Below are 7,406 nucleotides of genomic sequence, written 5' to 3' on the forward strand. Positions count from 1 at the left end.
CCATCTCACACCCACGGCATGATAAACTTTAACAGGACAGTAAACAATAGACGTTAGAGAGGACGTGGAGAGATTGGAACTCAAACATTGGTGGTAGGATCGTAAGATGGCACAACCTCTCTGGAAGGCAGTTTAGTGTTTTCTCAAAAAGCCGAACATAGAAATCCCTTACGACTCTATTTTACTCCTAGGAATATACCCCAAGGAAATTAGAACTAAGATACAAATAGAGATTTATACACTGATGTTCATAGCAGTGTTATTCACAGTAGCAAGAGCATGAAACAGCCCAAATGTCCACCAAGAAATGAATAGACTGAGAAATTGTGGTAATTTTGAAAGATACTATATTCCATGGGAGACACTAGTGAACTAACTCAGACTCATAAGGACAATACTGCATAAGACCATCATTGTAAAAGTATAAGAACATTATTATACAAACAGTATAAAGGGGGGTCTGGTGGCCTAGAGGCAAGAAGCTGCACTGCAATCCCAGAGGTACATGGTTCAAATCCACCAGATGCTCTACTGGAGAAGGAGGGGACAATCTGCTCCTGTACCAGTCAAATACGATTTGATGGTACACACACAAAAAATAATAAAATTTAAAAAAAAATAAAAAAAACCCCAGTATAAATGTTCAAAGAGGGAAAGGGAGGAAACAGGGGATTAAGGGTGGGGTGGGAATTATCATGAGGTCACAGGTTTTGTTGGGCAGGGGACAGGGTAAAGGAATTAGGAAAGACTCAGTGGGGACCTGTGGTAATAGATTTAATAACAGCGGGCACAGATAAGTGTTATTACTTTTATAAGATACTGTGTGTAAATGATCACAATGTGAATGAAATTAAAAGTGAAAAATAATACAGACACATTGTATTCTCCTCTTTCAATTTAGTATATTGTGATCTTCTAGCTAGGCCAATGTATCTGCACACTGCTTTTTAATACTTTGACTTTTAAAAAAGGTATTTTTAAAGTATTTTTGCTATTTAATGGCTGTAAATATTTCATAGTTCAAATGACAAACATATATTCAATTATTTTTTATATCACATATTCAATTATTTAATTCTTGATGTATATGAAACTTATTAATGTGTCATAAACACATAGATAAAATTTTTTAAAAATAAAGCAAATGAAATTTACTGATAGAAGAGAAAATTGCCACAGGATTGGGCAAGACTTTGCTCTGGTGGACACAAACCAGGGAAACATACATCCTCAGAGTGAAAACGCCCCTCTACTGGACCACAAAACAGTGTTGTTATTGATAAAAATTGATGACTACAAAACTAATAATTGGTTGAAAGATTAACAAAGAGTGACAGTTGGGATATAGAGCAGTGAGAACTTGGTAGTGATAAGTCCGTAACACATAAGTGGACTTCCAGGACTGGTCAGATGGACATGGCATTCAGCTGATTGCAGGTGGTTCCAGGACTGTGGTTAGGACCAGTTCTTCTGGTAATCTGTTCTACCTCAAGCATATCAGGCCCTGGAGATTCATTGCAAGCATATACAAGATATAAAGATATACGTTTTACACATATGCCAGATCATCTTTCTAAGAGCTGGACTTCTTTTCCTATGGTAAACAAATCTCATCCTCACTAACTTTTGAAAAATTTTCAGCCTCTTTGACTCTTATTTTGTTGTAAATGTTACATTCAAGGTATGTAAATAGTAATGTCATAATGAGATTGGCACAGAAATTGAGAAATCTCCTAATGGAAATAATTTACAAAGAAGATGAACTATTCTAATGCTTATTTTGGAAACTATGATTCTTCCACCGAGGGGAAAAAGATCCTGAAACTTGCTTGCTAGAAGGTATTACTGTCTTTGTAGAAGAATTCAGATTGTAGAGGATAGAGGAAGAACATTTTGAAGAAAGGGAGGTTGGATTATAGTTTCGACATGACATCATTCCTCAGATATGCTTTGGTGATGATATTTTGGTTTTGGTCTCCATCTGTCAACTACGACTTGTTTGGTGTGCCAGAGGGCACTACGAGGCCCTTCTGCCGTTTTTATTTGCCTCCAAAAATTGTCTAGAAGCGCTAAATTTAGACAACAACATCTGCAAGAAGAGGAAGAAATAGAGACTTCAGTTTTCAAGAGAAGATCAAGAACAGTTTAGGAGCTTGAAGTCTCAGAGAACTTCCTGGTCTTGCTGCAAGGCTCCTGAGGTTTCTCCAGGGAAGAAAACTCAAAGCTAACTTATGGCCACTGGGCTGGAACTGCTACGATGGGTTCCCGAGGCTGGGAATCACAAGTGAGGAGACTGCTCATCTTTTCCCTGTGGAGCAAATGATAGTTTTAAAGAAAGTGAGGAAAATACCATTATCCAGGTTACACATTCTTGTAGGTGGTATAGCACTAGTCTGTGCACTGCTGTATAGAGGTAACTCGTGGTTGCTGTGATGCTGAACACTGTGACACTAATGTGCCAAATGTGGTCATGGTTACCGAGGGTGGACAGTGTTTGGTGGAGCTTCCCGACTAAAACAAGCCTGAAAGCAGGAGTGGCATCCACTTCTGAAATGGCTTGCCTCCAGAAACTCTATGAACAGTGCTCAGGTCTTTTGTTCATAGGGTCGCTATGAGTAGTCTATGACTCGACGGTACCAAACAACAACAGGTTACACGTATATGTATTGTTCACAAGAGTTTCATATTTTAAGATAACTTGCATGGCAGGAAGAATCCAACAACACTCAGTTCTGGAAAAAGAATAGCCCAGGAAAAGGAGGCAGGAAACGTCATGGACAAAACCTCCTTTACAAAGGACTGACAGGCAGATGGAGTGACAGGCTAGAATCTAGACATTTACAGGAAGAGTGGGGCCAGAGGAAACTGGAGAGGCACTTAGATAGAGGTCAGTTCACATGGGCCTCTGTGTGCAATGATAAGGGAATAGGGTTTGGTCCTAGATATAATCGAAAGTCATGCAAGGACTTTAAAGAAATTCTATCAATTAATGTACATTTTCAAGTGATTATACTTTATTGAAACAATAAAACATTCCAATGCAAAGTAAAAAAAAATAATGTCATCATGAGAGGCTTCTGGAAATGGTTAAGTGACATACTGAAAGTTTGGAAAAGCGGAGTATCAAGGAAGGAGAGAAGACTTCACAAGATGGATTGACACACCGACTAGAACAAGGGGCTTGAGCACAGAGGATGTGAGAAAGGCACAGGGTTGGGCAAGAGTTTGTTCTGGTGTACACAAGGTCCACAAACCAGAGTTAACTCAATGGCACCTAACAACAACAAACTCCACTACACTTTGTATGTTATTATTTTCAGCTGCTGTTGAGTTGGTGCTCTCCATGGCAACCCTCTGTACAACAGAATAAAATATTGCTGGATCTTGTTTCCTCTTCCTAATATACAGCATCCTTGAGTCGGTTGTTGGGGGCCACTGTGAATTTTTAATGCCTTCCAACCTAGATGGCTCAGCTTCCAACATACTATCAGGGCACTTATAATCCCCCAGAGTTTTCACTGGCTAATTTAGTTGGAAGTAGATTACTAAGCCTTTCTTTCTAGTTTGTCTTAGTCGGGAAGCTCCATTGATATTTTCCACCATGGGTGATCCAGCTGATGTTGGAAATAGTAGTGGCATGACTCCCAGCATCACACAACACACAAGGCACCAAATAACAAACTGAGTGGATTATTTTATTTAGGAGTGGGCTATCTCAAGTTCTTCCACATTCTTGTGTTTGAGGCATGATGGTGTCTGAAAAAAGAACAACTTAATATTTTTACTTTTGAATGATGCTTTCATAAATGTACATCTTGTGACGAGTTTATATTTCTTTTATTTTGCTCATAGCTTTATTTTGCTACAATCCCCAAAACAATAGTTATTGTCTATAAACTTCTTGAGGGAGCTCTGGTGGCCTTGTGACAAGAAGCTGTGCTGCAATCCTGAAGACACTTGGTTCGAGGACATCAGCTGCTCCACGGGAGAAGGATGGGCAATCTCCTCCCATGCAATTAACTACTTCTCAAAACCTGTTGGAGGGTCTGCTATGGGCCAGTACTGACTCTATGGTACACAACAAAAACAACAACAACAACAACTTCTTTATACTGCTCATTTGGAAAAAAATTATCTTTCTAGTGCATGCTCCATATGAAATCTGAGTGTAATTCTAAAGTATTGATCAAGTCATCACTTACAAAGCCACAGAACAGAGACATTGCTGTGGCCTGTAGAAATCCCATTGGTTGATGGCTGTGTGCAAAGATGCTATTCTTCAATTACAAGAACAAGGTCTGAGGTATGTAAATGAGGCTTCTCTATTTAGAGACACACTCAGAGATGAAAAATTATATTCAGGCTTTGTTGAATGGATGATTAACTGAGAAATGAGAATCAGCTAATATGAAACAGTTGGGCAATGACTTCCAGAGAGAAACTTAATAAGCTGATGTAAAACAAGAGAATGGCCCTCCTTTGTCAGAGAACCTCCCTCTGCCTTTTTTATGATACAGTGATGACGTACTGGGAAGGACGCACAGAGGTGAAAGCTGATTTTCCCCAAAGTGCAGGTTGTGAACTCACAGCCAAAATTCTTTCAGCAAGATTAATAAGTGCTATTCACAGCATTCCCTGGACAGACCAGCAGTGTGAGCAGCACGGGGAGAGGGCTGTGAAATCCTCTCTTGTCGTCAAAGGTGTTTGAGCTGCAGCCAAGCAGAGGAGACACTCAGACCATCAACTGATGGAAGGACACAAACTCCCATGGTCAAGTTCTAGAAAGCACTGATCATTGTGGACAAATTCAGTGGCTAATTAAGTGGCTTCCTTGCAAGAGGAAGATCATTACCTGAGAAGATAGAACTCATCTTCCAACTTGTATCTGATAGGAAGGTGTGAACCCACAGTTGTTGAGCTGATCCTCACTTCCGATGACCCCTATACATTATAGAGTAGATATGTTCCATAGGATAATTTTAATGGAAAGGATCCCTGATGGCCCAGTGGTCAAGCCTTTGACTGCTAACCAATCCATTCAGCAGCTCTGCATGAGAAAATTCTAGTGATGTAGTCCTATGAAGAATACTTGTTGCCCTTGAGTCATCTGCTACTCATAATGACCCCACAGAATAGAGTACAACTCTGGTTGTTGGTAGGTGCCATCAAGTTGCCTATAATTCATAGCGATCCTATGTACAAAAGCTTTGAACTTTTCCCTATCCTGAGCCAGTCTCATTGACTCCGACACACATTGCCACAGTTAGGGTGTCAATCTAGCTCGTCTGATGTCTTCTTCTCTTGCGCTGTCCCTCCACCCTTCCAAGCATGATGTTCTTCTCCAAGAACTGGTCCCTTCTGGCCATGTACCCAAAATATGTGAGACAGAGCTTCAGAATCCTTGCCTCTAAAGGAAAAACTGGGATTCACTGTCTCCAACACAGCAAGTAGAATTTTCAAGGCTTAATATTTGTGGAAGCAGACTGGGTCTGCTTTTTGCCTGGGGTAGGTGGAAGGTTGGAACTACTCACCTTTCAGTTAGCAGCTGAACACTCATGTACTCTCTCTGTCTCCAGTGCTCTTCTGTAAGAATTGAAGCCGAGAATATTCCCCAGGACAGTTCTCAGCCACGTGGTGGCATTGTGAGTGATAATCAGCATCATAGCACCTAAAGACAGCTAATCGCCAATCTTGATGGAAGCAGATCATACCAGGCCATTTCTTCTTTGGTACCAGTGGATGGAATTAGACTGCTAAAGCTTATGTAACACTCGAGCCAAAATCATTTGTGCCACTCAAGGTCAAATGTAAAAAATCATCCCTAATAGAGACAAATGTGGGATAAGTCAAGATGTTCAAGATCAAATGGAGACATCAAAAGTTAGGAACCTAGAAAGAACACAGCACCATATGTATGCTTGTCATCTATTCTGAACAGTTTTTAAACTTACTGCAGGTTAAGTCTGATCCAAAACAGCTCCATAAGACAGAGTAGAATTGCCCTGTAGGGTTTCAGAGACTAACTCCTTATGAGAAAAGACTGCCTCATCCTTCTCCCATGCACTGGCTGGGAGGATGGAACTGGTGCTCTTTCAGTGAGGAGCCCAAAGCTTTACCTTTGATTCCACCAGGGTTCCTGTGCAGCAGTTGTGATGCTGAGGGTTTAGGGCTTTATTAAAAATGGCTTTCTTGGCCATTGGCTGACTCTGCCATGTGGATGGGTGGGGATATGCAAATAAGGTGTGTGTGAGCCTATCCACAAGGGGATTGGGTAGTTTCTCCAATCCACAAGGGGATTGGGTAGTCTCATCATTAAATGGAGTTGATCCAACAGCAGAATTGGAGAACTTCCCCACTAGCAATGAAGAGATCCTTGTGCCAGATGAGCTTTGGCACACAGGAGCAGCCACCGTGGAGAACTGGAGACCTGACATGAGATGGAGTGGACCTGGGGACTGTTACATCATTGAACCAAAGCCAAGGGTTCTGCCCAAGTTTGTTGGAGGACTGTGGAGGAGGAGGAAGGAAGGAGAGCCATAACTGGCAGGACTGACAGCTTTGGCTTAAAGCCACAAGCCTCAAAGCTGAAGTGTCTCTGAGCACGTTTAGGAAGTTGTCCTGATTGAGTGATTGCATTTTACTACCAACCTTATAGCCTTTTATTTATTTTTGTTTTGTTTTGTGACTTCTTTTTTTAAAATTAATTTTAATAAAGGTTTACAGAAACTTTGGCTATCCATTCACTCGTTGCATATTTCTTCCTGCCCCCCTCCACAATTTGCTCTTCTCTTTGAAAAATTCTTTCATTGTTATACAATCCCTCCCTCCAAATCCACTCTACTATGCAGCCTTCATTCTGGACTCCTGTCATGACAATAATACCTAATCATATATCCCTTGTTAATAGTTCTCTCCCTTGTCTTTTTCAATGCAGTATACATTATTCATCCCCTCTTTCTCAGTCCCCTCCTCACTTTTGATGTCAGTCCCATTTTACAACAGTGGCACTACGCAATATTTGTCCTTTTGTGACTGAGATATTTCACTCAGCATAATATCCTCCTTATAGTCTTTTGACATCTCTAATATGGTTCTGTGTGGTCTCTGAACTATTGCATCAAATTTTGGACACAGTAAAGCAGTAAGATTGGTGTTGTGGTGAGTAAAAAGAGGTGTAGTAACATGGGGGGGCAAGTCTGACCTCATGGAAATTGTTTCTGTGTTGTTGATGTTGTTAGTGGGGACAATACCTAATTGTGAAATTGGTAAAGATCAAATATGGTTGTCCCCACGAGGCCCTTGCTATTTTTTTTTTTATTACAATTGTTAATCCACTTCCTAAGCAACATGACTCTGGAAACACTCTGAACTTCGAGAAATGAAAATAGTTATAAAAAGGATTCAGG

This window comes from Elephantulus edwardii, unplaced genomic scaffold (assembly GCF_000299155.1).
Source record: "Elephantulus edwardii isolate Elephantulus edwardi_28Jun2011 unplaced genomic scaffold, EleEdw1.0 scaffold00153, whole genome shotgun sequence".
NCBI lineage: Eukaryota > Metazoa > Chordata > Mammalia > Macroscelidea > Macroscelididae > Elephantulus > Elephantulus edwardii.